At 37.8% G+C, this 9,871-nt stretch overlaps 1 non-coding gene across 1 annotated transcript; it reads left to right on the top strand.

Annotated features, from left to right (window-relative positions):
• The first annotated feature begins 1,018 nt into the window (after positions 1-1,018).
• Positions 1,019-1,125, top strand: LOC114677795 (U6 spliceosomal RNA). The gene has a single exon (XR_003729242.1). It is a non-coding gene; the product is annotated as a U6 spliceosomal RNA (small nuclear RNA).
• Positions 1,126-9,871: the final 8,746 nt, after the last annotated feature.

The raw sequence follows: 9,871 nt of genomic DNA, 5'->3' as shown, positions 1-9,871 counted from the left end.
TAGTAATTGTTTTTATAAATTTGGGAGCTCTAGTGTTTGTTAGGTGAATATATATTTAGGACTGATATTTTCCTGTTGGACTAGTCCTTTTGTCATTGTATAATGTTTCTCTTTGTCTTTTTTAACTCTTGTTGCTTTAAAGTCTGTTTTGTTTGATATAAGAATAGTGACTCCTGCTTTCTTTTGGTGTTCGTTTGCATGAAATATCTTTTCCACCTTTTTACCTTAAGTTTATATGAGTCTTTATGTGTTAGGTGAATCTCTTCAAGACAGCAGATACTTGGTTGGTGAATTCTTATCCATTCTTCCATGCTGTATCATTTAAGAGGAGCATTAAGCCACTTACATTCAATGTTAGCATTGACATGTGAGGTACTATTCTATCCATTGTGCTAGCTGTTGCCTCAATATCTTTTTTTCATTGTGTTATTGTTTTGTAGATCATGTGAGATTTATGCTTTAAGGAAGTTCTATTTTGGTATATTTCAAGGATTTGGCTCAAGATTTAGAGCTCCTTTTTAGCAGTTATTGAAGTGCTCATGTTCCCATCTTTCTATAACCTTGAGGTGATATCTAAGTTTCTGTACCCCACTGGAGGGGTTGGGTCTTTGTTCTGAAGGCTCCTATGTATACGTGTTAAATGAATTCATATGCCTTTTCTCTCACAAATCTAATTTTTGTGAGTTCATTTTTCAGTGAACCTTCAGAAGGCCAAGGTGAATATTTTCTTTGGTCCTTACGCCTTTTTAACTGCTCTTCCTATCATTTGATAAATAATGGAGGAGAACTTGCTCTTTGTTTTCCTATTTACCAATGGTGAGAGTAACATCATCTCTTTAAGGCAAAGTGTACACTGACTCTCATGTTCTGCTCTAACCTACAGCAAAGCTCCAATAGAACAATTTCTATTTTGCCAGCATCCAATCAGGTGTGAGAATGTACTGTAGAGGACAGTTGTTGAGCATGGTGGAAGACACTTTATGGAAATGTAAAGAGTTTGCAAAAACAGTTATAAGTGGTATTTACTTTGGCACTACATATAATAAAATTGGAATGATACAGAGAGGATTAAAATGGCCACTGCATAAGGATGACATAGAAACTCATAAAGAGTTCCATATTTTTACATAGAGACCAAACCTATGACTCACTGGCATCCCTGAAAGAGTAAGAGAGAGCAAGAGCAAGCAATGTGGAAAACGTATTTGAAGATATAGTCCATGAAAATGTCCCCAATCTTGCCAGAGAGGTTGACATTAAAATTCAGAGAATTTAGAAAACTCCTAGAAGTATTATACAATGCAACAATCCCCAAGACACATAGTCATCAGATTCTCTAAGGTCTACAATAAAGAAAATATATTAAAGGCATCTAGACAGAAGGGAAGGTCACCTACAAAGGGAACCTCATTAGGCTAACAGTGGAGCTTTCAGCAGAAATCCTACAAGACAGAAGAGATTGGAGGCCTATAATTAGTATACCTAAAGAAAAATTAAAAACAAAAAATTTATATTCAACCAACTAAATGTCATAATCAAAGGAGAAATAAAATTCTTTCAGGCAAGCAAATGCTAAGGGAATTTGTTACCATCAGGCCTGACCTGCCTTACATGAGGTCCTTAAGGGAACGCTAGACATGAAAATGAAAGACCATTACCAACCACCACAAAAACACACTTAGGCATGTAGACCATTGACAGTATAAAGCAACTACACAATCAAGTCTATATAACAACCAGCTAACAATGTGATGATAAGATCTAACCCACACGTTATCAATATTAACCTTGAATGTAAATGGGCTAAAAGGCCCCACTTAAAAGGTGTAGAGTGGCAAGTTGGACAAAGAAGCAAGACCTAACCATATGCTGTCTATAAGACAGACCCATCTCACAAGCAATGACAACTTTAGGCTTAAAATAAAAGGATGGAGAAAGATTTATCAAGCAAATGGAAAAACAGAAAAAGGCAGGACTTGCTATTTTTATTTCAGATGAAACAGGCTTTAAACCAACAAAGATAAAAAAGAACAAATAAGGGTATTACTTAATGACAAAGGTTCAATTCAACAAGAAACCTTCACTATCCTAAATATATACTCCCAACACTAGAGCACCCAGACTCATAAAACAAGTTCTTAGAGAACTACAAAGAGACTTAGATGAACACACGATAATAGTGAGAGCCTTCAATACCCCACTGAAAGTATTAGACAGATCATGAAGGTAAAAAACTTACAAAGATATTTAGGATCTAAACTTGACACTTGACCAAATGGGCCTGACAGAATCTACAGAACAGTCCACTCAACAAGAGAATATATATTCTTCTCATCTGCACATGGCACATACACTAAAACTGACCACACAGTCAGCCATAAAACAACTCTCATCAAATGCAAAAAAACAAAATCATAGCCACCACACTCTTAGATTGCAGCACAATAAAAATAGAAATCTATGTCAAGAAGATCTCTCAAAACCATACAATTACAAGTAAGTTAAATGATCTGCTCCTGAATGACTTTTGGGTAAACAATGAGATTGAGATAGTGATATGGTTTGGCTCTGTGTCCCCACCTAAATCTCATCGTGAATTGTACCCCCATAATTCCTATGTGTTGTGGGAGGGACCTTGTGGGAGATAATTGAATCATGGGGGCAGTTTCCTCCCCATACTGTTCTCATGGTAGTGAATAAGTCTCATGAGATCTAATGGCTTTATCAGGGTTTCCACTTTTGCATCTTCCTCATTCTCTCTTTGCCTGCTGCAATCCATGTAAGATGGCACTTGGTCCTCTTTGCCTTTTACCATGATTGTGAGACTTCCCCAGCCACATGGAACTGTAAGTCCAATTAAACCTCTTTCTTTTGTAAATTGCCCAATCTTGGGTGTGTCTTTATCATCAGCATAAAAATTGCCTAATACAGGCAGAAATTAACAGATTCTTTGAAACTAATGAAAACAAAGATACAACATACCAGAATCTCTGAGTCACAGCTAAAGCAGTGTTAAGAGGAAGGTTTACAGTGCTAAACACCCATATCAAAATGTTGGAAAGAGCTCCAATTAACAATCTAATATCACACCTAGAGGAACTAGAAAAACAAGGGCAAACCAATCCCACAACTAGCAGGAGACAAGAAATAACCAAAATCAGAGCTGAATTGAATGAAATGGAGATGAGAAAAACCATACAAGAAAATCAATGAAACCAAAGGTTGGTTCTTTGAAAGACTAACTAAAATTAATAGACTGCTGGCTAGACTAATAAAGAAAAAAAAAAAGAAGATCAAAATAAACACAATCAGAAATGACAAAGGGAACACTACCCCCAACCCCACAGAAATACAAAAAAGAAAACCCATCTATTACAAACACCTCTATGCACACAAACTAGAAAACCTAGAAGATTATGAATAAATCCTGGAAACATACAATCTCCCAAGATCAAACCAGGAAGAAATCAAAACCCTAAACAGACCAATAATGAGTTCCAAAATTGAATCAGTAATAGTAATTTTTCAAACAAAGACCACCAACCAGACAGATTCACGTTAAATTCTATTAGACATATAAAGAAGAGCTGGTACCAATCCTACTGAAACTGTTCCAAAAAATTGAAGAGAAAGGACTCCTCCCTAACTCATTCTATGAAGTTAGCATCATTCTGATACTAAAACCTGGAAGTGACACAACAAAAAAAGAAAATGGCACCAAATATCCCTGATGAACATCGATGCAAAAATTATTCACAAAATACTAGCAAAACAAACCCAGCAGCACATCAAAAAGTTAACCTACCATGATCAAGTAGGCTTTATTCCTGGGATATGAAGTTGGTTTAACGTATGCAAATCAACAAATGTGATTCATCACATACACAGAACTAAAAAAAAAAAGATCATCTCAATAGACACAGCAAAGACTTTCAATGAAATTTAACATCTCTTCACGTTAAAAACCCTCAAGGAACTGGGCATTAAAGAACTATACCTCAAAATGATATGTGTCATCTATGACAAACCCATGACCAACATCACACTGAATAGGCAAAAGCTGGAAACATTTCTTTCTTTTGACAACTGGAACAAGACAAGTATTCCCACTCTTGCCACTCCTATTCAACATAGTATTGGAAGTGCTAACAAGAGCAATCAGCAAGAGAAAGAAATAAATGACATCCAGATAGAAAGAGAGGAAGTAAAACTATTTCTCTTCACAGATGATATGATCTTGTACCTAGAAAACCACATAGTCTTCTCCCAAAGTTTCCTATATCAGATAAACAACTTTAGTAAAGTTTTTTTAATACAAAATCAATGTTGAAAAATCAGTAGCCTTTTAATACACCAGTGCTGCCAATGAGAATCAAATAAAGAACAAAACCACATTTACACTAGCTACAAAAAGAATAAAATACCTAGGAACACAGCTAACCAGGGAGGTGAAAGAAGTCTACAAACAGAACTACAAAACACTGCTAAAAGAAATCAGAGCTGACACAAACAAATGAAAAAAATTTTATGCTAATGGATTGGAAAAATCAATATCATTAAAATGGCTATACTTCCCAAAGCAACTTACAGATTCAATGCTATTTCTATCAAACTACCAATTACATTATTCACAGAATTTGAAAAAAGCTATTCTAAAATTCATATGGAACCAAAAAAGAGCCCAAATAGCCAAAATAATCCTAAGAAAAAGAACAAAACCAGAGATGAACATTACCTGACTTCAAACTATACTACAAGGCTATAGTGACCAAAACAGCATGGTACTAATACAAAAACAGACATATAGGCCAATGGAACAGAATACAGAAACCAGAAATAAAGCCACACACCTACAACCATCTGATCTTCAGCAAAGCTGACAATAACAGGCAATGAAGAAAAGACTTCTTATTCAATAAATGATGCTAGGATAACTGGCTAGCCATATGCAGATGATTGAAACTGGACTTACTCCTTTCACTATATACAAAAGTCAACTCAAGACAAATGAAAGACTTAAATGGAAAAACCTAAAACTATAAAAATTCCAGGAGAAAACCTAGAAAATACCATCCTGAATATCAGCCCTGGCAAAGATTTTGTAATGAAGACTAAAAGCAAATGCAACAAAAATAAAAATTGACAAGTAGGGCTTACTTAAACTAAAGAACTGCACAGCAAAAGAAACTATCAATACAGTAAACAGGGAACCTACAGAATGGGAGAAAATATTTGCAAACTATGCATCCAATGAAGGTCTAATATCCAGAATCTATAACGAACTTGATTCAACAAGCAAAAAACAAACAACCTCATTTTAAAATGGGCAAAGGACATGAATGGTCACTTCTTAAAAAAAGGCATACATGCGGCCAACAAGCATATGAAAAAATCCTCCACATTACTAATCATCAAAGAAATGCAAATCAAAACCACAATGAGATATCATCTCATGCTAATCACAATGGCTATTACTAAAAATTTTAAAAATAACAGATGCTGGTGAAGTTGTGGAGAAAATGGAATGCTTATATACTTTAGGTGGGAATGTAAACTAGTTCAGCCATTGTCAAAAGCAGTTTTGAGATTGTTCAAATAACTTAAAACAGAAGTATCATTTGGCCCAGGAATCCCATTACTGGGTAGATAACAAAAAGAATATAAATTGTTTTACCTTAAAGACACATGCAGAGGAATGGTGCACTTTGGCCCAGATACTATGCTTTTCCCATGGTCTTTGCAACCCACAGACCAAGAGATTCCCTCAGGTGCCTATGCCACCAGGGCCCTGGATTTCAAGCACAAAACTGGGTGGCCATTTGGGCAGACACTGAGCTAGCTGCAGGAGTTTTTATTCATACCCCAGTGACACCTGGAATGCCAGCAAGATAGAACCATTTACTCCCCTGGAAAGGGAGCTGGAGCCAGGGAGCAAAGTGGTCTAGCTCAGTGGAGCCCACCTCCATGGAGCCCATCAAGCTAAGATCCACTGGCTTGAAATTCTTGCTGCCAGCACAGCAGTCTGAAGTCTACCTGGGATGCTGGATCTTGATGGGAGGAGGGGCATCTGCCATTACTGAGGCTTGAGCAGTTGGTTTTCCCTTCACACTGTAAGCAAACTACCAGGAAGTTTGAACTGGGTGGAGCCCACTGCAGCTCAGCAAAGCTGCTGTAGCAAGACAGCCTCTCTAGATTCCTCCTTTTAGGGCAGGGCAGCTCTGAAAGAAATGCAACAGCCCCAGTCAGGGACTTACAGATAAAACTTCCATGTCCCTGGGACAGATCATCTGGGGAGGGGATGGCTGTGGGTGTAGCTTCAGCAGAATCAAACATTCCTGCCTGCTGGCTCTGAAGAAAGCAGCGGATCTCCTAGCACAGTGCTGGAGTTCTGCTAAGGGACCAACTGCTTCCTCAAGTGAGTCTCTGACCCCCGTGCCTCCTGACTGGGAGACACCTCCCAGCAGGGGTCAACAGCCGTCTCATGCAGGAGAGCTCTGGCTGGCTACTGGTGGGTGCTTTTCTGGGATGAAGCTTCCAGAGGAGGGAACAGGCAGCAATCTTTGCTGTTCTGCAGCCTTCGCTGGTGATACCCAGGCAAACAGGGTCTGCAATGGACCTCCAGCAAACTCCAGCAGACCTGCAGCAGAGCGGCCTGTTAGAAGTAAAACTAACAAACAGAAAGGAATAGCATCAACATCAACAAAAAGGATGTCCACACAGAAACCCAATTCGAAAGTCATCATCAAAGACAAAAGGTAGATAAATCCACGAAGATGAGGAAAAACCAGTGTGGTGTGAAAAGGCTGAAAATTCCAAAAATCAGAATGCCACTTCTCTTCCAAAGGATCACAACTCTTTGCCAGCAAGGGAACGAAACTAGATGGAGAATGAGTTTGACGAATTGACAGAAGTAGGCTTCAGAAGGTGGGTAATAACATCTGAGCTACAGGAACATGTTCTAACCCAATGCAAGGAAGCTAAGAACCTTGAAACAAGGTTAGAGGAATTTCTAACTAGAATAGCCAGTTTGGAGAAGAACATAAATGACCTGATGGAGCTGAAAAACACAGCACGAGAACTTCATGAAGAATACACAAGTATCAATAGCTGAATCGATCAAGCAGAATAAAGGACATCATGGATTGAAGATCAAATTAATGAAATAAAGCATAAAGACAAGATTACAGAAAAAAGAAAGAAAAAGAATGAACAAAGCCTCTAAGAAATATGGGACTATGTGAAAAGACCAAACCTACATTTGATTGGTATACCTGAAGGTAACGGGGAGAATGGAACCAAGTTGGAAAACACTCTTCAGAATATTGTCCAGGAGAACTTCCTAAACCTAGCAAGACAGGCCAATAATCAAATTCAGGAAATACAGAGAATACCACAAAAATACTCTTAGAAAAGAGCAATCCCAAGACACAGAATCATCAGATTCACCAAGGTTGAAATGAAGGAAAAAATGTTAAGGGCAGCCAGACAGAAAGGTCAGGTTACCCACAAAAGGGAGCCCATCAGACTAACAGCGGATCTCTCTACAGAAACCCTACATGCCAGAAGAGAGTGAGGCCCAATATTCAGCATTCTTAAAGAAAAGAATTTCGACCCAGAATTTAATATCCAGCCAAACTAAGTTTCATAAGTGAAGAAGAAATAAAATCCTTTGCAGACAAGCAAACACTGAGAGATTTTGTCACCACCAGGCCTGCCTTATAAGACCTCCTGAAGGAAGCACTAAACATTGAAAGGAACAACCGGTACCAGCCACTGCAAAAATGTATCAAATTGCAAAGACCATTGACACTATGAAGATGATACAAAAATGTATCAAATTGCAAAGACCATTGACACTTATGGGCAAAATAACCAGCTAGCATCATAATGATAGGATCAAATTCACACATACCAATATGAACCTTAAATGTAAATGGACTAAATGGAAAGCAAAAACAAGCAGGGGTTGCAATCCTAGTCTCTGATAAAACAAACTTTAAACCAACAAAGATCAAAACAGAAAAAGAAGGGCATTACATAATGGTAAAGGGATCAACGCAACACAAAGAGCTAACTATCTTAAATATATATGCACCGAATATAGGTGCACCCAGATTTATAAAGCAAGTTCTTAGAGACCTACAAAGAGACTTAGACTCCCATACAATAATAGTGGGAGCCTTTAACACCCCACTGTCAATATTAGACAGATCAATGAGAGAGAATATTGACAAGGATATTCAGGACTTGAACACAGTGCTGGACCAAGTGGACTTAATAGACATTTATAGAACTCTCCACCCCAAATCAACAGAAGATACATTCTTCTCAACACCACATCACACCTTTTCTAAAATTGACCACATAATCAGAAGCAAAACACTCCTCAGCAAATGCAAACGAATAGAAATAATAAGAAACTGTCTCTTAGACCACAGTGCAATCAAATTAGAACTCAGGATTAAGAAACTCACTCAAAACGGCACAACTACGTGGAAACAGAACAACCTGCTCTGAATGACTACTGGGTAAGTAATGAAATGAAGGCAGAAATAAATAAGTTCTTTGAAACCAATGAGAACAAAGAGACAATATAGCAGAATCTCTGGGACACAGCTAAAGCAGTGTTTAGAGGGAAATTTATAGCACTAAGTGCCCACAAGAGAAAGCAGGAAAGATCTAAAATTGACACCCTAACATCACAATTAAAAGAACTAGAGAAGCAAGAGCAAACACATTCAAAAGCTATCAGAAGACAAGAAATAACAAAGATCACTGCAGAAATGAAGGAAAGAGAGACACAAAAACCCTTCAGAAAATCAATGAATTCAGGAGCTAGTTTTTTTTAAAAAAAAATTAACAAAATAGAACACTAGCCAGACTAATCAAGAAGAAAAGAGAGAAGAATCAAATAGACACCATAAAAAACGATAAAGGGGATGTTACCACTGATCCCACAAAAATACAAACTACCATCAGAGAATGCTATAAACACCTTTATGCAAGTTATCTAGAAAATCTAGAAGAAATGGATACATTCCTGGACACATACACCCTCCCAAGATTAAACCAGGAAGAAGTCAAATCCCCGAATAGACCTATAAAAAGTTCTGAAATTGAGGCAGTAATTAATAGCCTACCAATGAAAAAAAAAAAAACAAAAAACCCAGGAACAGAGGGATTCACAGCCAAATTCCACCAGAGGTACAAAGAGGAGATGGGACCTTTCCTTCTGAAACTATTCCAAACAGTAGAAAAAGAGGGACTCCTCTTTAACTCATTTTATGAGGCCAACATCATCCCGATACCAAAACCTGACAGAGACACAACAAAAAAGAAAATTTCAGGCCAATATCCCTGATGAACATTGATGCAATAATCCTCAATAAAATACTGGCAAACCGAATCCAGCAGCACATCAAAAAGCTTATCCACCATGATAAAGTCGGCTTCATCCCTGGGATGCAAGACTGGTTCAGCATACTCAAATCAATAAATGTAATCCATCACATAAACAGAACCAACGACAGAAACCACACGATTATCTCAATAGATGCAGAAAAGGCCTTCGACAAAATTCAACAGCCCTTCATGCTAAAAACTCTCAATAAACTAGGTATTGATGGAACGTATCTCAAAATAATAAGAGCTATTTATGACAAACCCACAGCCAATATCATACTCAATGGGCAAAATCTGGAAGCATTCCCTTTGAAAACTGCCACAAGACAAGCATGCCCTCTCTCATCACTCCTATTCAACATAGCATTGGAAGTTCTGGCCAGTGCAATCAGGCAACAGAAAGAAATAAATGGTATTCAAATAGGAAGAGAGGAAGTCAAACTGTCTCTGTTCGCAGATGACATGATTG

Source organism: Macaca mulatta, chromosome 4, assembly GCF_049350105.2.
Source record: "Macaca mulatta isolate MMU2019108-1 chromosome 4, T2T-MMU8v2.0, whole genome shotgun sequence".
NCBI lineage: Eukaryota > Metazoa > Chordata > Mammalia > Primates > Cercopithecidae > Macaca > Macaca mulatta.
Note: the sequence above shows the minus strand (reverse complement) of the source record. Positions and strands in the feature narration are given on the sequence as shown.